The sequence below is a fragment of the Dermochelys coriacea genome, chromosome 1 (assembly GCF_009764565.3).
Source record: "Dermochelys coriacea isolate rDerCor1 chromosome 1, rDerCor1.pri.v4, whole genome shotgun sequence".
In the NCBI taxonomy this organism is placed as follows: domain Eukaryota; kingdom Metazoa; phylum Chordata; order Testudines; family Dermochelyidae; genus Dermochelys; species Dermochelys coriacea.
The window spans coordinates 115,713,914-115,737,742 of NC_050068.2; the positions used below are offsets into that span (position 1 = coordinate 115,713,914).

Here is a 23,829-nt window from a genome sequence, read left to right on the forward strand (position 1 = left end):
GGCTGCTACTCTAAAACCTGTCAGGATGAAAAAGAAATCACTAGCTAAATTATATTTCCACTCTGACCTTAAATTCATATGAGGTATTCTTATTTAATAACATGAAAGTGTTAAATAGATAAAGGTTTATGGTGTATATCATATATCAGTTTTCGTCAACTAGGTTCCATACAAAAATGTACATATAAAAAAGTCACTCTGAAGCATCCTTTCTACACTTTAGGGAAATAGAGTGCTGAGTTTGTGTTGCTAAACTAGATCATATCTTATCTTAATGTAAAAACCAAGAAATCTGTGGGATTTGGGTACAAAATATACTTTCAGAAATTCTTTACTTCTCAAGTGTAAAAAAACCATAAAAGTGTTAGTGAATAGGATCTATGTGTCTAAAAGTTCTTCCCCATTTATAAATAGTTTATTTGATTTTAAAGATATAAACCACAGACACAGTGTCTACCTTTGAATGAAATGACCAAATAAATAAAACTTTAATCTGGCATTGGCCTAACTGTCAGTGCTGCTCTTAGTGTCAGTTTATAAGCCAGGTAGGTATACAGCAATATGGAATGCACTTTCAGAGGTGTCAACGTGGAATATTATATGTCAGGAGTAGTACCCTCTTGGGTCAAACAAGGCAACTCATGACACTGAAGTTAAGTTAACGCACAGATGAAAAGAGATGTTTATCTCACTTCAATCATATTTTATATTTGTCCCAACACTTTCTACAACTCAGGCTTATCAGGAGTTCACTAGGTCATAGCTTTATACTAATTTTCACAAATAACTTACAGTATAAAACTGTCTATGCTAGTGCTATAACATTACAATAAAAAACAATGCCCCATTTGTAGCTAGGGATAAATCCACCTTTCTAGCGTTCATTAGGGTGAAATTCAGCCCTCTGCAGAGAACCAGCATAAGATCTATGCAGAACTTAAACTGTATTTTCAGGACTTAACTGATGCACAGGACTCTGCAGAGAGATGAATTTCACTCTAGAATGTGAAATATTAGTCATTACTATCTATTGAACTGAAATTACAGCGAATATCATGATCTTCTACCTTCAGCAGAGAAAGGATGGTCTTGTGATTAAATTACAGATCTCAAAACCAGGCGCTTTGAGTTTTCTTCCCATCTGAAACTGTTCAATCATAATCTTGGTCAAATCACTTTAATAGTCAGTGCCTCAATTTCCCCTCTTATAACATGGATAGTATGCTTTAAGTACATCACAGGAGGGCTGATTAATGGATAATGTCCAAAGCATTCTGAGATCTTCAAGTAGAAAGTGTTACAGAAAAATCATTATTCATTTAAACCATGGTATAATGTTTCACTTGAATCAAGGCAATCTGCCTCTATGACCCATAACAAGACAAGGTGCCTGAGTTCCTAAATCGTAATGAAATTGTGGACATTTAGAAGTCTGCCTACCCTCCAAGAGGTGTGACTAACACTGAGGTCCTGTAAAACTTATACTTTCCTTTCTGCAGGCCAACCAGAGTTCTAAGTGCCAAGTTCTGAGAGGTAACTAGTCTCTTCACCCATAATGTGAAGAGCCTACCAATACCCTTAATCAGAAGCAGAGGCGCCAACTTCCTGAATTTCCGGGGGATGCCCAACCTCTGCTCCGCCTCAGGCCCTGCCCACATTCCACCACTTCCCCCAAACCCCCACCCTCACTTCACATCTTCCCACCCCACTCCACCCATCCCCCACCTCTTCCTGCCTCCACTTCTCCTCCCCCCCGCAGCGCCTCCTGCATCCTGCTGAACAGTTGATCACTGGTGGGGGGAAGGATGGGGAGTAGCTGATTGGTGGGGCCTGCCAGCAGGCAGGAGGGCTGGAAGTGGGGGAGGAGCTGATCCATGGGGCTGCTGGTGGGTGCTGAGCATCCACTATTTTTTTTCTGTGGGTGCTCCAGCCCCAGAGCACCCACAGAGTCAGTGCCTATGTTCAGAAGGATAACCAATCTTACCACTTCTGCCATGAAGAGGTGAATTAAATCGTTCCAGTAGTGTATAATTAAAGGAAGCAACTAGTTTTAAAACTATATTGAGATTAATTATTGTTTTAAAATATGTATATTATGGCAGTCCACAGAAGCCTCAATCAGCATTGAGGACACATGGTGCCAGGTACTATACAACCACTGAGGAAGACATAGTTCCTTCCTCTACAAGCTGACTAACCCTATCACCTGCAGTGACTGATTTGTTCTTTAATAAATGAAGGAAGTAAAAATCAGTTTCAGCAGAAATCACCAATATTGCTTCATGTCAACTTCATTAAAGGTGTTCAAGAGCAAATTAGATGCAGCTGCTAGATGAACTCCTGTTCCTGTATAGGGAATAGACTTGATGACAATGAGGTATCTTACCACCATAGGATATATGAGCCAATAAAATCAAGTGAAGTACCTGTTCCCATACTCAAAAAGAAATGAACTTACCATCTTCTCATTCAGCAAGACAGACTTATTGTTGGCTTGGATACTGTCCTAACATTCAAGTCATGAAATGTCTCTAGAAGATGATACTCATATACCTCCCACTTGCTTCCAATTATCCATGCTTCCATTCCCCCCTACAAACAATAGTTAAGAATTTCCAAACAGATGTTATACCCTTAAAATATGGTAGAATATCCCATTAACAATAAATAATCAGAAATTTATATGTATTTTCAAGGTACAATTTATTTCAGTTTAGTAATCATTGGTGGAGAGGTAGGCAAACTCTAATTTCGGCACATACAATAATGAAAGGCCCCGTACACCTCCATTTCCTTCAGATTGCTAGTTGATGGAATTTATTCAGTGGACTTATCTTTAATAACTTCTCACAGTAGGCTTGAGCCTGAGAAGTGCTAAGCAGCTTGAGCATCCTTGGGAACAAGACATCATAGGAGTATGGAGAACAGGGATGAGTTATTCCTGGTCATTTCTTTTTTCAAGCCTGTACTAATTTTGCATTTATTTGGAATCTTGGCAAACCACAACTTTCAATTTAGTGATTTAACAACTGACTACAGGCAGCTCAACACAGTCACAAATGGCCACTTGGCAACTTTACCACTTAGGAGACTTAGGACCAGATCATCTATTGGCGTAAGACAGTTATGCCAATATATATCACTGGAGGATCTGGTTAAATGTTTTGTTAAAGTTTTTGAGCACCCACTAACAAACTATGCCATAAACTTCATGCCAGAGGGTATTATCTTATTTTGAATCTATAGAGAACCTTTCACAACAATTATTTTAGTGTAAAAAAAAAAAAGAGGGTTTGTTTTTTTACATAGCTTGTTACTTTATTTTAAAGTGCTGTTAATGAACCACTTCAAAAATATTTTCAACATCAGTAGGCTAGCAGACACCATGAAGCTGGCTAACAGACATTTTTAATTTACTAAGGTGTTAACGGGCACTTGTACAGTATAAATTTGTTGATTCAATGATAATATAGCTCTTATTAATAAAAACACAATGGAAAATTGATTAAGTGCATGATTAAAATGCAATCAAATTACTAGTGTAGCAATATTTTGGTAGTCTGAACAATGTAAGATACACAAGGATACTCTTTAAGGGAAAAACATCAAGTCTACGGGAGATCTTATTGTACTTAGATCTTATTCTAGGGAATTCCTAGAACAAGGGAGTAGGATCATAGAATCATAGAATCATAGAATATCAGGGTTGGAAGGGACCCCAGAAGGTCATCTAGTCCAACCCCCAGCTCAAAGCAGGACCAAGTCCCAGTTAAATCATCCCAGCCAGGGCTTTGTCAAGCCTGACCTTAAAAACCTCTAAGGAAGGAGATTCTACCACCTCCCTAGGTAACGCATTCCAGTGTTTCACCACCCTCTTAGTGAAAAAGTTTTTCCTAATATCCAATCTAAACCTCCCCCATTGCAACTTGAGACCATTACTCCTCGTTCTGTCATCTGCTACCATTGAGAACAGTCTAGAGCCATCCTCTTTGAAACCCCCTTTCAGGTAGTTGAAAGCAGCTATCAAATCCCCCCTCATTCTTCTCTTCTGCAGACTAAACAATCCCAGCTCCCTCAGCCTCTCCTCATAAGTCATGTGCTCTAGACCCCTAATCATTTTCGTTGCCCTTCGTTGTACTCTTTCCAATTTATCCACATCCTTCCTGTAGTGTGGGGCCCAAAACTGGACACAGTACTCCAGATGAGGCCTCACCAGTGTCGAATAGAGGGGAACGATCACGTCCCTCGATCTGCTCGCTATGCCCCTACTTATACATCCCAAAATGCCATTGGCCTTCTTGGCAACAAGGGCACACTGCTGACTCATATCCAGCTTCTCGTCCACTGTCACCCCTAGGTCCTTTTCCGCAGAACTGCTGCCGAGCCATTCGGTCCCTAGTCTGTAGCGGTGCATTGGATTCTTCCATCCTAAGTGCAGGACCCTGCACTTATCCTTATTGATGCTCAAATCCCATTAAAATTCAGTGGCAGTTGGCTGCCTAACTTCCATAGGATTTTTAGGATATTCAAAGTCTTAGTTAATTAAGTTATAGTTAGAATGGAATAAGGATGCCCATAGTATTCTTTTGTTATTCAAAGCAAAGAACTCAAAACTGACACCAAATAAGAATTCTTGATCTTAGGAGAGTGTGCTACTGAATGGATTTTGGTAAGTTAATAATAATGATGTTAGATAATGATGGGTTTTATTTTAACTTGTGGACATGGTTGCTTCCTAGCTTTGATAACACAAACAGTCAACTGTGAAACTAACTGGTTTAGATTTCTTAATCTTTCACAAGGAGACTTTAATACTGCTGAGAACCATCAAATATGTTAGACCTAAATATAAATCTCTTTCACTTTTAATATGTTTTTCACAATTTTTCTTACCATATATCAAAATGGTTTCAAAACCAGATCCTATTCACTCCTACATGGCCTATCCTATATTCATCCTACAGTGAAAATAAATTGGCACAATATCTACCATCAATTTTACACACAACTCCCAATGACTTAAATGGAGTTCTGTAAGCAGAAAAAAAAGGCAAGCTGGGGCCTAAAATACTACATTTGGGTCTATACGGTTGCGTACATAACAGACTGTGACGCCATACACATAGAATTATGACTGCACTACTTTACCAGGCAGCAGAAGAAGCAGAGTTGTGTGTTAAAGAAGCACTTCTATAAGAGAAACGAGAATAGAAAAATACTGGCCAACTAGATTTTCCATAATTTTATTTTTGAAAAAGTTTCCTACAATGTGAAAGTCTCCATTTAAGAGTTAGGTAAAGTTGTGGCTGCCAATCAGCAGTCTCTCTCTAATCAGCAGTCAGACATTTAATGAATTTAGGTGTGATTCTGCAACCTTTATACATATTGAGTAGAATTTTTTAATGCAGGTGAATTCATTTGCTTCAGTTTGTGTATATAAGTTCTAACCGGGGCCAAACATAAGCTACGTAAGGAGACTGATTGTTAGGAAATCCAGTCTATGACTGGTCAGATATTCCACACAAACAATTAATTATAGAAACCATAACAAGAATGCTAATTTACTAAAAGCAATATAGCAGAGTATAATGTATCCATCTGTATTTAAAAGAAACAATTAAATAGATAGATATTACAAAATTATCTGTCCAATCTTAACTTTTTTAATAAATTAGTCATGTTGTCCTAAACTTTCCTCATTAATACTCTGAAGTTACATTCTGTTTCTTGCATGCCTAGGCTTTAGCTACAAAAGAAGCCCAAGGAAGGTAATGCTATGGTATGTTGTAATTTATTTTTTAAAGTAAAATGTGTTTCATAAGAAAAAAGTAGATATAATAATTATTATATTTATATGCAATTGCCAGCAATTTATAGCCAATTTATCAATAACCATGCAGCTGCACTCATTGTAGTTTAAAAAAACAAAACCAAAGAAAAAAACCCAACCTCACATAATGTTTACATAGTTTTTGAAAGCATAGCATCTTAGCAGGGGAACAGGAAGCCACTGGAGTAATTAAAAAGGTATATTGTAGTGCATATAATCATAGAAGGATGTTTGGATTATAGTCCAATACATCATTAAGGATACAATTGTTATTTAATGTGGCACAATCATCTTTCTACTCTTCATGAAATCCACTTAAGTAATTACATTTCTTAGCTCATTGGCTCTATGAACTGACAGTTTAGCAAAGTGTTATATCTAAAGAAATATTAAATCTCAGTTTTCATAATGCCTCCACCCTTTTTAAGTTTGATTGTTACTGCTTAGTTGGAATGACCACTGCCTCATCTGAAAAAAAGAGAAAAAAAAAACAGGCCAGAGGATTGGGAGAAGAAGAGGCAATTGATTAGAAGCTTAAAACAAACATTAAAAGGTTGCAAGACTGATCTGAAAAATTGGAAATGTAGTAACAAAGCTTTACGCCTCTGCTGTTCCCCATGCTTATTTATAGAACATATTCTAAAATTAGGGATACATTAAACCAATGAACTGAAAATGTGTGTGCATTCTTCATTTATTTTTGCACCTGCTAACAGCAATAGAGTACTTCCACTGCAGCTTTTTAATGTTTGGACTTTGTTTCCAGAAATGCCACCTATCTGCCACAACAGTACTGCCTAACTGAGGTACTGGAGTTGAATTTTTTTATTTGTCACAATTTGTGGCTGATTTCCAGTGAGGTTAAAATGATGAAATAAACAGTTCTCAGAGGGAAAAGACCTGGGATTTTGGTGATGGGCCTTGGGCTCATGGGATAAGGTGAGACTTTGTGGCACCCGTGGGCCAAGGTCAGACCTTGTGGCAGGTCTTGCCTTTCTGCACCCTCTGTCATCCTTGTGGAGGGGTGGGTGTTAGGACTCAGAGAAAGCTGAGTTCTGGAGGGTAGGCTAAGGGGAACTTACCCTAGGGGGACCAGATAGCAAATGTAAGAAATCAGGACAGGGGTTGGGGGGAAATAGGTGCCTATATAAGAAAAAGCCCCCAAAATAGGGACTGTCCCTATAAAATTAGGACATCTGGTCACCCTAACCTACCCTGAGTTATGGGTTATATGGTAAGAAGCCCTGTATCCCCAGGAATGGAACCAATTAAATGCCTGGTATAGGAGCGCATGTGTGCTGTGTGGGTAGTGCCACTCCTGTATTAAATTTTAATATAAGTTGCAGCCTGCTGCTTAATTCCATAAATGTGTCTGTCCTCATTTTGCTGCTGTGTCCACATCAAAGAAAAATTCTACAAAACAACATTGTTCAAGGTTTTATAAAGTAATAACTTTTGAAGTTACCAAAAACATTAGCTAACCTATTTTTTTCTAATGTTACTGTACTTAGATCAAAATCAATAGATATTTGAAGAAATACAACACCTATGAAATCAAACCTCATTCAAAATAAAGATCCTTACATGCATGTATATTTAGTATGAAGTACAAGACTTTTCTGCACAGCTGGTCTAGCATTTAGCGAAGACAACATTGAAGAGCAGTGTGTAAATTGCTAGACAATATACTTTTGTTGCATTTTAAACTTTAAGCTTGTTTTCAAAAGATGTGGTTTTCATGTTTACTATCATTACAGCAAGGTAAGTCTGAAATACCTTTATCTTATTTGGTAGATTTGTGCTTGATGCTCTTTGTTTGAATAGAAGTGTCAGCTGTATTTTACTTTACTGTATAAAAAAGTTTCAGAATTTAATTAAGGGTCAAGTACCAGCAGTAGATAAATGCAACAGCTAAAGCATATTTCTGATCTCTCTGAAGTCTGCAATCATGAAAATTATTATCATTGAGTAAAACTGGTCTCAGTGATGGTGACTGGGAGATGGAATCTGTGCTAGTCAGCCATAATTTACATAATAATGGGTTCCCAGTTTTCATCAGCACCTTTTGTTTGTACAGTGCTTACTGCTACAGTAAATTGTCAAAATGTCATTCCTATCCAATCAGCCAGCAAATATCAACAGTAAACAAGGCACAAGAAGAAATTCTTTGATTAAAAGTTGGCGGAAGTAATAGTAAAACTGACGACTTGGTAATAGTCTTAGTGATAGTATCCTGGTATTTTCAGTAATACAGTTGTACAGATTATGAAACTTATTTTTTAATGAGGAAACAACATACAGACTGTGATGTCATTCAAAAAATCTCAGCAAATGAACAGACCTTATTTGTTCACTTTTGTATTTGTCATTACCTGTTTGTTTCCCTTTCCAGAGTGGCAGTCTATCGCACTCACCAAGCACTACAGATTAAACTAAAAAATTACCTTTGTACTTTACAATTATATGGGCTGGATTCCATAGGGCTCTAAGAATAGTACTAAGATGAGCACCAAATCCTGACTAAGACTGCTGCTCCAAATCTCTCTCTCTCTCTCTCACACACACACACACACACACAAAGCTAGATGCTCTTTAAATTAATATGAATTCAATGCATCTTTGAGCCACCCTCTATCATCACAGAAGTGCAGGAGAGGATGAGAATGAATTAGTACAGTGTACGCTTTATAACCATTATAATCATAAACTATATTAAAATTAAAGGCTTCAGATTGTGTTTCAAATAAAAATGAATAAAGTGGCACCTTGCCAAAGAGTACCAGAAACTACTCTTGTGTGGAACTGAAACATTTGGCTCATATAATACTTAATTTATTTTTATTAAATGATGAGTTACATAAATGTATGTTTAAAAAGAGGAGCAAAACATTTTAAAAAAAGTTGCTTTGTATTCTGGCCCATAAAGGTTGACTCAGTTACAGCCAGTATATAAACAGAACAAAAAACAATACACTACTCTCAAGTGGGTTTTCTAGCTATTCACTCCTAAAATGGTTTAAAAAATTGTGATCATGTAGTTGAGTCACCAAAGAAAAGGCTCACAGTACCCTCTTTTGAAAATGAATAGGAGTTTAAAAATCTATTGAAATGAAGTGTTGACATAAGGAAGTATTTTGTAGAGCTTTCAGGTTTCTTTACCATTCACTTTATTTTGCTTGGCTACTTTTAATTTTTTTTCTACTTCTTCTCTTTGAAAATCCTACATTGTCCAAACCCTTTCGATTAAGCAGCTCGCCGGAATGAAAGCACTGTGATGATGTGGTGGTGCATCAATAAACAGGATGCCTCTCAAAGCTGGGCAGGATGCTGAGAAATAGGGTTGATCAGTGGTAATTACTCTGACACTTCATGCAGTACAGGGAATTAACTCCTAGGACTTTGGGCCGAATGAAGAAGTAGTAGATGTTCCACACTGCGGTGCATCAGTGACTGAACCCATTACGCGTTTAAATGGAGATGGGAATTTACTATACACATTTTTTTTGTTGGGACTATGAAGCAGTGTGCAGAACATGAAAGGGATTCAGAATGCTGAGGGAACTGCATTTGTATTTTGTCTAAAGATCTTACATTCATTTCCTGTAAAAACGCAAATAATTAAATAAAGGGATGCCCATAGGAACCATATTCATAGGAAGAATCCCACTATCTTGAAGAAGGCACCCATGTGCCAAGTAAGTAAGTGGAATTACACTGTGGCAAATCTACAGAAACTAAGGTACATGAAAACACATAGCAGGAGGGGAAATACAGCTAAAAAGGCAACTAGTTAGCAGCTGCCACTATGACCTTTAACTGCATCCATGGTAACTGGGCTAAAGATGGAGTTCCATTTTATTATTCTCACACCCACAATGTTAAGCCTATGAATCCCATTGCAATTTAATGGCTGAAATCAGAAGGCAGATCTGTGTTCATTGGACCAGTGCCGACATCCTCTTAGCTAATGAGCGCAATAAACATTTTCATGCCAGGAAACCAATGCAAGTGGAAATATTATGCCATACAGAAATATATTCCCCAAACACAAAGAAATGGTCAGTAAAGTCCATTCTTTATGATCATTTGCATATAGTATAATTTTCAGGTTTGAAGCCATGTATCTTTGAAGCAGGAAGATATTTAATTCACATTGCTGTTTAATGCTGTGGCATACAACACAGTTCATTTTACATAAAGAATTTTAAGAAGAATTGTGTATTTCAGTGTTAATGCAGTACATAATGAAATTTTTCTCATTATCTTCCTAAAACCATCTTACTTTTTTAATGTATTTTTCTTTTATGCACCCATAATATATTTCATCCTCTTTTCTTGGCTATCTATAGTACCACCAACTGAGCAAAAGACAGTAAAACAGCAAACTGTTTCAACAAGATAGAGAGCTTTGTTCTAACTTTTGTCTCTATTGTAATTTGACTCAGTTTTCTTAAGAATCAGTGACAACGTCATATTTTTGTCATGTGAGCAGAAAGCAAGACCATAGATCATCCTTACTTGGGGTGAAGAACCAGAGCAATGACAACAGCAGTTAAAGGATCCGCACTAGATAGGTCTTTGAATTCACAAGCACATCTGCCTCTGAGTTCTGTAGTTACCTGTAAAACTGAAAATCAAAGATATAGAATGTGACTAAAAACTGAGTTTTAAGCCTTTACCTGGAAAATCAGATAACTGAGGGCTATACATAATTATTTAAAAAAATTAAAATATATGTTTAGCTTTACTAATATATTTTACCTGTAATCTTTTTTCAGATAAAAGCAAACTGATCTTCTAATAACACAGCAGACTATTGTAAAGTATGAAACTTTGACTGTGTAAATGTACAGTCGGTAGAAGAAGGTCACCAAAAATCTCCTGAATTCTTAGGTAAACCTACCTTATTTGCTTCAATACAATGCAGTCAAAGACATAAAACTACATTAGTTCATTCACTGAGAGTAATAAATAAAATATTTATTGTCTCTCACAGTCAACTTCCTCCTCCATCTTAAAATATATCAGAATTTTATTTTTGGTAAAATGTTAGCCCAGCATAAAAGAGAGAGGGCTTAATAACTTATCTGGACAAGTCAAGATATATATATATAAAAATTCTGTATGGAATAACGCCAAAAATCCTTTGTAATAAAAAGCTTGAACTATTTTGCTAACAGAAGCTGCTTGTTCTGGTATCTGTAAGGTCACACAGAAAATAATTTTGGTGCTTCCTATCTTTTAAAATAATGTCACTTTTTATTATTATTGTAACATTTTTGGACAACAAACAAAAGAGAAAACAGAAGATGTGATACCCCAAGCCACAAGGTACACTATTTATTAAAAGATATTAGGTTAAGAAAGCTGTTAGCCAATTATATCAAAGACTGGAAATGTCACACAAGCCAATGAAATCTCCCTGGTAACATTCAGAAATAATATGCTTTGGATCATACTGTATATTAAATGACAACTGCCAATTTAAAAAAGAAGTCCTCCAAAATCTTTGATGTATAACAATTCTGAAGTTGAAATACACTGTTCTTACCATTTATCATCCTTAAGATAAAAAGCTTCTGACACATTGACTAATGTGAAGAAATAAGTGCTTTTCATTTATCCCCTTAAGTAGTACTGGACTGCAATGTGCGCGGGCTTTTTAAGGAGAAACTTGGTACGTAATAACTTGACATAGTTATTGTTTTATTTGGTTAAAAACTACATACATTTATAGCTATTATATTACCCTGATTAAAACAGGGAAAAGTTGAGGTTTGGTTCTTCTAATGCATACACTATTTTTTATTATATATAGTATTTCTTTCAGTTAATACAATCACCTATTGTAATAGGTATGTTACAAATCTTATGTTAAAAAACTGTGTGTGTATTTTGAGATTAAACAGTGTTTGCATTTGTACTTTACTAAGTTATTGGTATCTACAATTCAATGAATTTTGATTGGATTGGAGATATCACGGAATAGGATGAAACCTGATTTTGAAGCAAATAGATAAAAAAAGTTCACTTTCACTGACTGTTCCAAGGATACTTTGATGTACTCTAGCTATTGAATTAGACCAACAATACAGTAAAACTGATGGTAGAATCTGTTTGTACAACGTAAGCTATACATCCAGAATTAATTATGACAGACTAACTATTCCAGCCCACACTTCTCTTTCCATGTATGCCTTCAATATATGTACAAAAGATATTTATGATGGACAGTGTCTGCTAATGGTTAGGCATTAGGTCCCTGGTCGCTGCATCTCTGCTCTTCCCCCTGGACCACTTCCATGCCTAGTATCAGTCTGTCTTCCATTGGGATTGATTCCACTCTCTGGTCAGGTTAACACACAGTCCTATCTCTCTCCAATGTGATAGGGTTCCTAGGAAGATATGGGGTTCAGCCATTGACTCCCCACAAGTGCCCGATCCCAGACGAGACTTCAAAAGTTATTTATCCTTTCCTTCCTTCTCTCCATGGTGGGAGTCTAGAAGGTAAGGGTATTCATGCCCTTCTTAATGAGATGGGGCTTGGTAGGGGAGCCTCAGCCCTCCCACTCCACCGGCCTCTAGCCCAGGGCCTTGTAAGTATCAACTCCAGCACCCAGGAATGTCTTAAGGCTGCCTCCCTGGGCCATTTGCTACCACACATTCTCTTGTCAGAGTCTCGCAATCTGTCGCAAATTAGTCAGTGCAAAGGTACCAATTGAACCTTCAGCCCCTCTGAAGGGCTCTTCCTGTCCAGGAGAAGGTATCTGCAGTAAGTGCCATTCATTAGGAGCTCTCAGGGCAGGACCTTCTCCCTGCCTTGTCAGCCCACTTTGAGCTGCCTGGCTCCAATTTAAGTTCCACTGCCAGCTGGCGCAGGCTCTTCAGGTGCAGCTGGGCAGGGTCGCCTGGGCCCAGAGTTGCTCCTCAACCACTCAATCAGTTCTAATGTGGGGTTTGTATACCCTGTCAGAGTATGTTGTAAAGGTGTCTGAAATACGCACACATATTCAGACATCTGAAAAGCTTACCAGCTGACGATTTAGAGAGCAGAACACTTCAGTCAGTTGAAGTTTCTCACAGGTCTTGTCTACACATAAAAGTTCTATTGCTTTAACTATACCACTATTTAATGACAGCAATTTAGTTAAAGAGGTACAACCCCCTCGCATGGACAAGGTTATACTGGTAAAAAGGTGCATATACTGGTACAGCTTATTCCAGTATGGTGTAAGGCTAGTTTATACTAGTATGACTATGTTCACACAATGTGTTGTACCGGTATAAATATGTCAGGGAAAAATACTCATACCCACATCTTCCATAGTTGTACCACTACCAAATTAGTATAGATCAGGCCTCAGATGGCCCATTACTGATACTGACAATGTGCAAAGAGGTCAATGTCTCCTTTTGAAGAGGGAAAACCAAAACAAAAACCAAAATAATCCCAAAACACAAATCTGAGAACAATCTATTTCTTTAAAAAAGGACAAGAATATAGGAATTGCTATACTAGATTTAGTCCAGTGTCCAGTCTCTGACAGTGGCCAGTACCAAATGCTTCAGAGGAAGGTGCAAGAAACTCCACAGCAGGCACATGTGGGATAATCTGCCCCCTGAGATTTAAAGCCAGTCAAATTACTGGTGCAAGGAAGAGCAATTTACATCCTCCTATGCCAGATGATTCTCCTCCCCGACCCCAGAACCTAGTGGGATTCACTTGGAAGGAGGCAGGAGGTATACTGCTACTTGTCTTCCTTCAAGACTCCTCTAAGGTAACCAGTTTAAATTGGTTCTCTTAAGAAAAACAACCACCACCACCACTCATGGAGCCAGACCCACTGCTTCAGTAAGTCTCCAGGGGACATTAAACTGCTGAACCAGTATCCTGGGAAACGACCTTAAGGATTGGGGCAGGGGAAAGCATGAAAAGGTTTACCTGGGAATTCATTCCTATTCTCATTATGTCTACATTTTCTCTTTTATATTTGCTATGTTCAGACACATTTTGCTCCCTAGCCTTAGTGGTTGCTGAGGAATTCCAGTTTCATAGGAAAAACCCAAGAAGACAAGAAAATGGTTTCATAATTTGTGGCAGTCTTTAAAAGGCTCATTGAACATTGTAAATTTAATGCTATGTTAAATGACACTCTTGTTGACATGCTGGTCTGTTGTATATGCAATGAGAAATACAGATGAACCTTTTGCCTGAGTCTCCTTTCATATACCAGATGACAATGGAAATCAAATTTGGTTACGAACTTTGCAGTAAGGAAGTCTTGAGAGCTGAATGTGTTTCAAAAGTCCACAAGCTAGCAGTGCAATTTTCAAGTAAGTGTCATGTACCCAGGAATATCACCTTTGTGGCTAGCTGGGTCATTCAGAAGAGAGGTTTTGGTGTAAAAAGCTGGTATGCTGACATTGTGGTAAAAGAAGAAAGAAAGAAAGGGGCACATTGAGCATACCTGCAGGTAGGAAAAAAGGGCTGCAGGAAAGACTGGGACTGGGAAAACGAATGAAACAGGGCATTAAAAAAAGGAATAAAATACCCAGTAACAGGACCAAGATGGACAGACAGAATAACTCAGAAGACAACATGACCTTGTGAAGAGAGGGGAAGTGGTAGATGTGGTATATCGTGACTTAAGTAAAGCTTTTGATGCGGGAAGTAGTGGCCAGCACGTCCCTGCGGCCAGCCGATTCCCGCAGTTCCCATTGGCCGGGAACGGCGAACTGCAGCCACTGGGAGCTGCAGGGGGGCAGAGCCTGTGGATGGTCAATGTCAGCAAAATGTCTTATGGCCCACAATCAGATTACCTGATGAGCCGCATGTTGCCCACCTGGCATAGAGAGTACACTTATAAAGTTTGCCGTCAATACCAAGCTGAGAGGGGTTGCAAGTGCTTTGGAACATAGGATTATAATTCAAAATTATCTGGACAAACTGGAGAAATGGTCTGATGTAAATAAGGACAAATACAAAGTACTCCATTTAGGCAGGAACAATCAGTTGCACATATACAAAATGGGAAATGATTGCCTAAGAGGAGTTCCGTACAAATGGATCTGGGGGTCATAGTGGACCAGGAGCTAAAGATGAGTCAACAGTGTAACACTGTTACAAAAAAAGTGAACAACATTCTGGGATGTATTAGCAAGAATGTTGTAAGCAAGACACGTGAAGTAATTCTTCCACTCTACTCCACTCTGATTTGCCCTCAACTGGAGTATTGTGTCCAGTTCTGGTTGCCACATTTCAGGAAGGATGTGGACAAATTGGAGAAAGTCCAGAGAAGAGCAACAAAAAATGATTGTAGGTCTAGAAAACATGATCTATGAGAGAAGATTGAAAAAATTGGGTTTGTTCAGTCTAGAAAAGAGAAGACTGAGAGGGGACATGATAACAGTTTTCAAGTACATAAAAGATTGCTACAAGGAGGAGGGAGAAAAATTGTTTTTCTAAACCTCTGAAGATAGGACAAGAAGCAATGGGCTTAAATTGCAGCAAGGGAGGTCTAGGTTGGACATTAGGAAAAGCTTCCTAACTGTCAGGGTGGTTAAGCACTAGAATAAATTGCCTAGGGAGGTTGTGGAATCTCTGTCATTGGAGATTTTTAAGAGCAGGTTAGACAAACACCTATCAGGGATGGTCTAGATAAGACCTAGTCCTGCCATGAGTGCAGGGGACTGGACTAAATTACCTCTCGAGGTCCCTTCCAGTCCTATGATTCTATATCCTCAGTATTAGTTCTACTGATTCTTGGAGTCTATTGTATTCTTGCATATCCTCACTGAGTGATTTTTGCACAGATCCTCTGTGATTCCATTATTGAAAGGACAACCATTACAGATGGAAATAGATACAGGAGGTACAGCATCATTTCTATCAGATATAGTGTATTATAGCTAACACTAGAGCTTGTCAGAAAACTGTTTTCTGTGGAAAATTTTTACATTGTGGCAGAAACTCGGATATCAAAATATTTCAGTCAAAATTAAAACATTTCTATTTGGAAATGCCAATGTGGTGCATCATGAGAGATGTAGTTTGGGTGCTTCATGCCTCCATTCTCCTCTATAGGCCAGAGACTCTGGCTGGACTATATCTTCCATGATGTACCATGGTCTTCCTTCTTGGCAAACCATATAGTGCACCATGGGAGTCCCATGGCCTGGTGCATCATGGGAGATAAAGTCCTATTGGGGAGCCTAACCTATAAAGGAGAATGGGAGCATAAGGCACCCAAATCACAACTCCCATGAGGCTCTGCAGAAGCATTTCAAAATAAAAATAATTTTATTTGGGACTGAAAAGAGTAAATTGTTTGATGAAAAAAGAAAATCAAAAATTTCCACAGAAAGTAGACACTTTTCTTAAAAAAAAAAAAAGGTTTTGTAAACTCTCTCAAATTTTCCATTGAAAAAGTTTCCACATAAAATTTTCAACCTGACCTAGCTAACACATCCATCTTCTATAGTCTGCCAAAGTTGTACTGTAGACATTTTCAGTGGAATCAGCAACCATGATGGGAACCATAAATGTACAGGTTAAACTCAGTGGACAAAAGCTAGATTATCACTGTTTCTGGAGAAAGATAACTAACTCCTCATTTCTACTGCACTGATCATGAATTGAAAGATCTGACTTATTAGTAATTCACAAACTTTGAAAACAAAGAAATACATGTTTCTCCAACTTTGTGGGTGTTTGTTTCACAGAGCACAGAAGAGAGCACAGAAGGCATCACATTAAACAAGCTAAACATGACCCTGGACAAATGTTGCAAGGTGAGGCAGAGAGGACCAAGGAAGTAAGCTGAACAACACAGAGCTAGGGACTCTAGAAGCTGCTAAGTCTGGAGTGGAGTTTATGTTGTTGTATTGTTCGTCAGTAAATTCAAACATAGCTTCTGCTATATGGACCAGCACTAGAGGAGAATGTGACACACTTTGCTAGTGGATTTCATAGATACTTGTTGACAGCAGAGGGGTGGTGAGACTTAGCAATCTTGGATACCATTCCAGGATTTGAAGGGCATGTTCTGTAGTGAATATGGACTCTTCTGCCTGTTTCCCCCTGCACTCCATCCAGTTCCTGTCCCAATGCTCAGAGTGGTAGCCGTGTTAGTCTGTATCAGCAAAAATAATGAGGAGTCCTTGTGGCACCTTAAAGGCTACGAAGTGGAAATCTGTCAACTTCATGTAAAAAGTCTCAAATGCATTCGTTAGTCTCTAAGGTGCCACAAGGACTCCTCATTATTTTTGTCCCAGTCCTGTCTTTTCCCCATCCTGACTCCTCATCCCAGTCTCATTCTACTTGCCTACACAGTCTCATTCTGCACTCTTTAGGTTTTCATCAGAGTCCCGATCTCCTTACTCCGCCAGTCCTAGTCTTCGCCTTCAGGTTTGCTGTCAGAGTCCATTCTCTCCCTCAACTCACAGTTTCTACCCTTCCCCACATCCAACCTCTTCACCCAGTCATTCCCAGTTCCCTCTTCCCAGCTCCTTATCTGATCTGTCTCTTCCTTCCCCCACACCCAACTCCCACCCCACTGGCACCCAGCCCCAGAGTCAACCCATTTGGCTCTTCATCCAATCTCAGCCTCTCCCCACACCCACTCTGGCTCCTTGTCCCATCTTTTTGACCAGCTGGTCCCAGTTCTTCCCCCACTTCCCGCTACTTGTCAGATCTGTCTGTCCTCTCCCCCTTCCCTCTCCCACTGATTCCCTGACCTAGTCTCCTTGTCCAGCCAATTCCAATCTCTTCCCCCACTCCCAGCTCCTCAGCTAATGTCAGTGTTTCCCTCCCAGACAACTGGCTCCCAGTGCCCCCCAGCCCTGTTTCCCGCACTGAATCCAAGTCCCAGCTCCCAGCCTTTGTTCAGCCAGTACCAGTCTTCCCCTCCAATGCTCAGTCTCCCCAGACCCTTCCAGTCCAACTCCCAATCTTCACCCTCTAACTCCTACTCACCAAACTCTATCCTCTAACTCCCAATCTTCCTCCAGCCATTCCAGTCTCACTAGCTCTACATATACTACACAGTGCTACAGTGAAAGTTCCATTTTCAGTACTCAGAATCCTAGAGTTAGAAGGGATCACAAGGATCATCTAGTCTAACTCCTGCCAAAATGCAGGATTTACTATGTTTAAGCCATCCAAGATAGATGGCTATCCAGCTTCCTTTTGAAAACCCCCAGTGAAGGAGCTTCCACAACTTCCCTAGACAGTCTGTAACCATTATCCTACTGTTCTTACAGTTAGGAAGTTTTTCCTGAGATTTAATCTAAATCTGCTATGCTGTAGTTTGAACCCATTGCCTTTTGTCCTGCCCTCTGTGGAAAAAGAGAACAACTTTTCTCCATCTTTTTTATGGCAGCCTTTCAAGTATTTGAAGACCGCTATTGTGTCCCCCCTCAATCTCATCTTTTCCAAACTAAACATACCCAGTTCCTTCAGCCTTTACTCATATGGCTTGCATTCCATACCTTTGATCATCTTTGTTGCTCGCCTCTGGATCCTTTCCAGTTTCTCCATATCCTTTATATACATTGGTGACCAAAATTGGACACAGCTGAGGCCTAACCAGTGCCAAGTGGAGTGGTACTATTATCTTCTGTGACTTGCATACGATGCCTCTGTTAATGCAACCTAAAATTGCATTTGTTTTTTTTTTTGCAACAGCATCACATTGTTGACTCATGTTGAGATTGTGATGCACCACAAATCCCAGATCCTTTTCTATAGTGCTGCTGCCAAGCCAGTTATCCCCCCATTCTGGATTTATGAATTTGGTTTTTCTTCCCTAAGTGTAGCACCTTACATTGGTCTTTGTTGAATTTCATTTTGTCATCTATAGCTCAGTTCTCCAATTTATCAAGATCCCTCTGAATTTTAGCTTTATCCTCCAAAGTGTTAGCAATGCCTCCCCACCCCCAGCTTTGTGTCATCTGCAAATTTGATCAATATGCTCTTTATTCCTAGATCCAGATCATTAATAAAGATGTTAAACAACACCGGACCCAGAACAGATCCTTGTGAAACCCCACTTGAGACCTTCCTCCAATCCGACATCCTTCCATGAATAGTACTCTTTGTTTGCTGTTGTTTAACCAATTATGTATCCACCTAATGGTAGTTCTGCTAAGCCTGCATTTCTCCAGCTTACTTATCAGAATGTCATGTGGGACTGTATCAAAAGCCTTGCTGAAGTCCAGGTACACTAAGTCTATCACATTCCCCCAGCCACCAAAACAGTTACCCTGTCAAAGAAGAAATCGAGCTGGTTTGACCTGATTTGTTCTTGGTAAATCCAGGCTGACTGCTAGTGATAACTGCTTCAGCCTGCAGGTATTTGCAAACTGAATGTTTTATATATTGCTCCAGTAGCTTCCCAGGTATCGAATTCATGCTGACTTCTGTGACATTATGGGACAGGAATCAGATGACCCGGCAATGCATACAGTTTGGAGCAGAAAAATCCAAAACTAATGCAGAATTTGAGGTAGTAAACCTCATTTTCTAGTTAATAGAACATATATTTGTAATATGTTATATAATGGCATTTTATGTGAATAATCCACGTTAGTGGTCTACTTTAAAAATTATTGGATAGCAGTTGCCAGCTTAAATTTGTATTCCCACAAACAGAGAAATGCTAGAGTTCATTTCTGGGCTGTTGTCAGGAATCAGGGCCTGCAGCAGAGCCAGTCTCTGGACAATCTAACAACACAGCTGACCAGTAGTATGCTGCCTGGTTGGCTACCCCGTCTGATTGGATGGAAGAGCCAGAAGAGTGGCTCATAAACTCAGCAGCAGCGGGAGTTCAGTGGCTGCTCAAAGGGATCACCCACTGCTGAGATAAACCTGGTCCTGTCTTGCCTGGCTTCCTAGTTCTGACTTCAGCTTTGATTCCTGGCTACCGACGCCAGCTGCAACCACTAGGCTCAACCACCCATGTTCCAGTCTCTGACAGCTGGAGCTTGAGCGTCTTATTTGACAGAGCACTCACCTGCAAAGCACAGAGATCCGGATTCAAGATCCATCGCTATTCAAGGTCTCCACATTCCTTAGCACATATGCCTGTTTACATAAAAAAGGTGAGGTGCCTCTTGCTGAATTTGTGTTAAAATATCACAGCAACAGGGTGCCTGGCTATCCACATCAAAATTTTATCCACTCATTGCGACTCACCCTGCTCTAAATTGAAGTCCTGTTTTGGGGTCCTGTCCTCCACACTGGTACCTCACCGGATACTTCTGTAGGGACCACAGCTATCATTGCTGAGCAGACCTTGTAAAGGGAGTTGTGAGGCGGAGGTCAGTGATGGCACCAGCTGCCAATGTGCAAATATTGTTCACAAAACCCTCAACACTGCTGTGATCATTAGCCAGACCACCATTTCCTGAGGCCCAGATAAAAATATTTCCCTTACCATAATGACCCGGGAGGAAAAAAAACAAAACAAAACTGAACTTTCCATTCAGAGATTTTATTTTAAACATTCAGTACTATATGTCTGCCAAGCTTACAAGGTGTTTTTGATTATGTAGCTTTCAATTACCATAGATTTAATACAGAAAAACGTGTGCTCTTTAAGGAGCCTTGTAATAGCTGCAAAATATGATTCTTTTTATGTATCTATACATTAACCCTGACATTCGTTCACCCATTTAATTAACAATATTTGACTACAGTTTCCCTTCATGAAGTAATTGTATTTTTTTTATACCCAAACTGAATTTAAAAAAAAAAGAGAGAAAACCCACTATTTTTGATGGAGATAGAATGGCAGTACCCAGGTTCATTCAGAAATAAACAAACATAATAAATCCTTTGTGTTATGGTTATTGCGAAATTTAAACTTAAATGCGGCAAAGAGTCCTATGGCACCTTATAGACTAACAGACATATTGAAGCATAAGCTTTTGTGGGTGAATATCCACTTCATCAGAAGCATTTAAACCTAAATGTGAATTCTCCTGCGACAAGTGGAAGGTTTTATGGAAAATCTTGGGTGGTAAATGAACTTCTAGGTTTTCATTTCAGCCGAGAACTTCCAACTTTTGCCATTCTTTCTTTCAGTGCTTTCAAAGCTAGCCTGCTGGGACTGGAAACTTTCATGTGTTTAGCACCCTGGTAACAGCTATAAATATCTTTGAGGTCATTACTATAGGTATGTTTGCAGTAAAATCTAGAGCATCTATTACATGACCATCAAGGAGTTGAATTCAGAGGAAAAAGAAGTTATAACTCCATTGCTAATGTGACTTTAGCAGTGAGATACAAGATGTATGGCAGAAAGGGGCAAATTGATGTTTTTCAGCTACCTGCTTTTCTTGAATAATATTGACAAATCCATGATGATTAAAATTAACCCTTGATTATGCAGGCATAACAGAGGATGGTCCTCTTGCATTTGGTGAATAATGTGCATGCAATTATTAAAAATGAGGAGTATAGGGGAATTAAATGTACAGTTCACTTCATATGGAAAACGTTGTTGAGCTCTGTTCGAGATCTCTTTTGTACATCTTCCCAAAGGCAGCATTAAAGGTCCATGAGAACACAACCACAATAGTGTGTTTAGAGAAAATAGTAAAAAAATTGAAGTCTAAATCTATATAAACAAGCTATCCATATATATATATATATATATATATATATATATAAAAAATACATAGGGAATTATTTTTTCATTTATTTAAAAAAATAGTAGCATCCTCACTCTCTTGAATACATCATAGGCAATAACTTTTATGTGCCATAACAGTGCTTAATTCTGACTATTTCATAGTTCATCTTCATGACTTAGCTCACATATTTCTAAGGTAGCAAAATAACTTGCATCAGGAAATTAAAACCAATCTTTCATGTAGAGTTGGGATAAAGTAGTTGAAACATCCAGAACCCCACAGAAATCCATGGAATTTCCCCCCTCAATTCTTTTAAAACTTTGGATTTTTTGAGGCTATTGTGAGATTGCAGATGACTGGACATTTCTTTTAGGAAGGTATATGAAAACTTAGAACACCTTTCCATAAAAATACACGTGACATTTGGAAAACCTGCAAGAGGAGGAGACTTTCATGAGTGTTTTCAGTTTGTTGAATTCATCCAAACGAAATATTTGTTCTGCAGTATTTTGGTTAACAACTTAAAAATCTATTAAAGTGGTTCTAATTTCATGGAAGTTTTGTAAATAGAAAACCTGACATTTTCTCCCTTCCTCCTCAACCCTTCTCCCAAAAAACCTCCTTGAAAACAAAAGAAATACAACATATTTAATATGGAATATTATAATATTTTGGTTAGATCTACTTTCAAGTAACTAGAAGGAAAGGGAGGCCATAGTTTCTCTTGGAACACACGGAAAAAATGCTTAGAAAGGTCACTTTGAAATGATATAAGCCACATTGAGTGGAGTACAAGAGATATTGCTCTGAAAAATATGAGTATGTTGAAACGGTCACAGAAGATCTTGTCCCAGGATTACTGACATCAGCAATTGTCTTACAAGATCTTTACAGGAGACATTCTATCCAAACTTAAATAGAATGTAGATCTGCGACTCAGTGAAAGGTCGATGCTGGGCAAATAACTTAAACTCCCTCATAGATTACCACTACAACTTCAACAACTTCCACCCATCCATTAAACTCTCTCTGGAACACTCCCAAACTAGCATCAACTTTCTGGAAACTACAATCAGCTTCAACAATGGAACCCTACAGACAGCTATATGCAAGAAACTCATGGATTATCACACCTACCTTCACAGATCCAATAGCTACCCCAAAAACACCAAGACATCTGTTATCTACAGCTAGATGCAGAGATATCATAGAATATGCTCTGAGGAAAAAGTCTGAGATATACACCTTAACACACTAAAAATCACCTTCTCCATGGGTAGGGGGTATAAGAGGCTTGGGGAGGATAAGCCTCACCAAATGGGGTAAGAAATGCTAGAGGTGTGCCGGCTCACTGCAGCGCTGTCAATGGAAGCTCACGAGAAGTGTGTGTGGGGGGCCTCTGGAAGCTCCTGAGAAGTGGGGGGCTGCTGGCATTTAGACTATGGGCCCACCTGCACCATGCCTGAGGCCCCACTTGTGCTCTGCTTGGAGGTCCGACCCACACTTGGCCTCTTCCCCCCAAAGCCTCAGCCTCTCTCGGCCCCTTCCCACCCCTGCTCCACCTCTTCCCCTGAGGTCCCCTGCCCCCCACTCGCTTGTCTCTGCCCCTCCCCCATCACTTGCCCTTAAGGCAGGGAAAAAGTGATGGCACCCCTTAGGTGAGTTGCCCCAGCATCAGCACGCACGGCAGGAGGAGGAGGAGTGACTCTCGGGGGAGGGGGTGGAGAGGAGCAAGCGGTGGGTGTGGGGGCTCAGAGGAAGAGTCAGAGTGGGAGCTGGGCCTTGGAGAGAAATGGAGGTGGAGCATAAACAGGGCATTGCAGGAAGGAGGCTGAACAGGGGAAGGGCCTTGGAGCGGAGCGAAGGGGTGGGGCCATGGTCTGGGCCTGATGGTCTCCCCACTTCTAGGGAGCTTCTAGCGCTCACACCCAGCTTCCCAAAACATAAGAGTCACACACCACCTAAACAACACCTAAACAAGGACACTCCACCAGAAAAGTAGATCACATCATGGAAGGGGTTACCCAAATGTCCCAAGAGAACCTGCTTCAATACAGAAATGAAATCCTCTCTGATCACATACCCCTAGTTGTCACCTACTACCCCACACTGGAACCCAGACAGGGTATCATCAAACAACTATGATAGAGGTCTATAAAATCATGAGTGGTATAGAGAAAGTATCATAGAATCATAGAATATCAGGGTTGGAAGGGACCTCAGGAGGTCATCTAGTTCAACCCCCTGCTCAAAGCAGGACCAATCCCCAACTAAATCATCCCAGCCAGGGCTTTGTCAAGCCTGACCTTAAAAACTTCAGAGGAAGGAGATTCCACCAACTCCCTAAGTAATGCATTCCAGTG

General features: G+C 39.5%; 1 long non-coding RNA gene across 1 annotated transcript in view; it reads right to left on the reverse strand.

Annotated features, from left to right (window-relative positions):
• The window catches only part of LOC119843495, a 178,105-nt gene that overhangs the window by 114,635 nt on the left and 39,641 nt on the right, over window positions 1-23,829 (reverse strand). The window contains exon 3 of the long non-coding RNA XR_006280675.1: window positions 10,349-10,457. This is a non-coding gene — a long non-coding RNA (uncharacterized LOC119843495). The remainder of the gene's footprint in view (window positions 1-10,348; window positions 10,458-23,829) is intronic.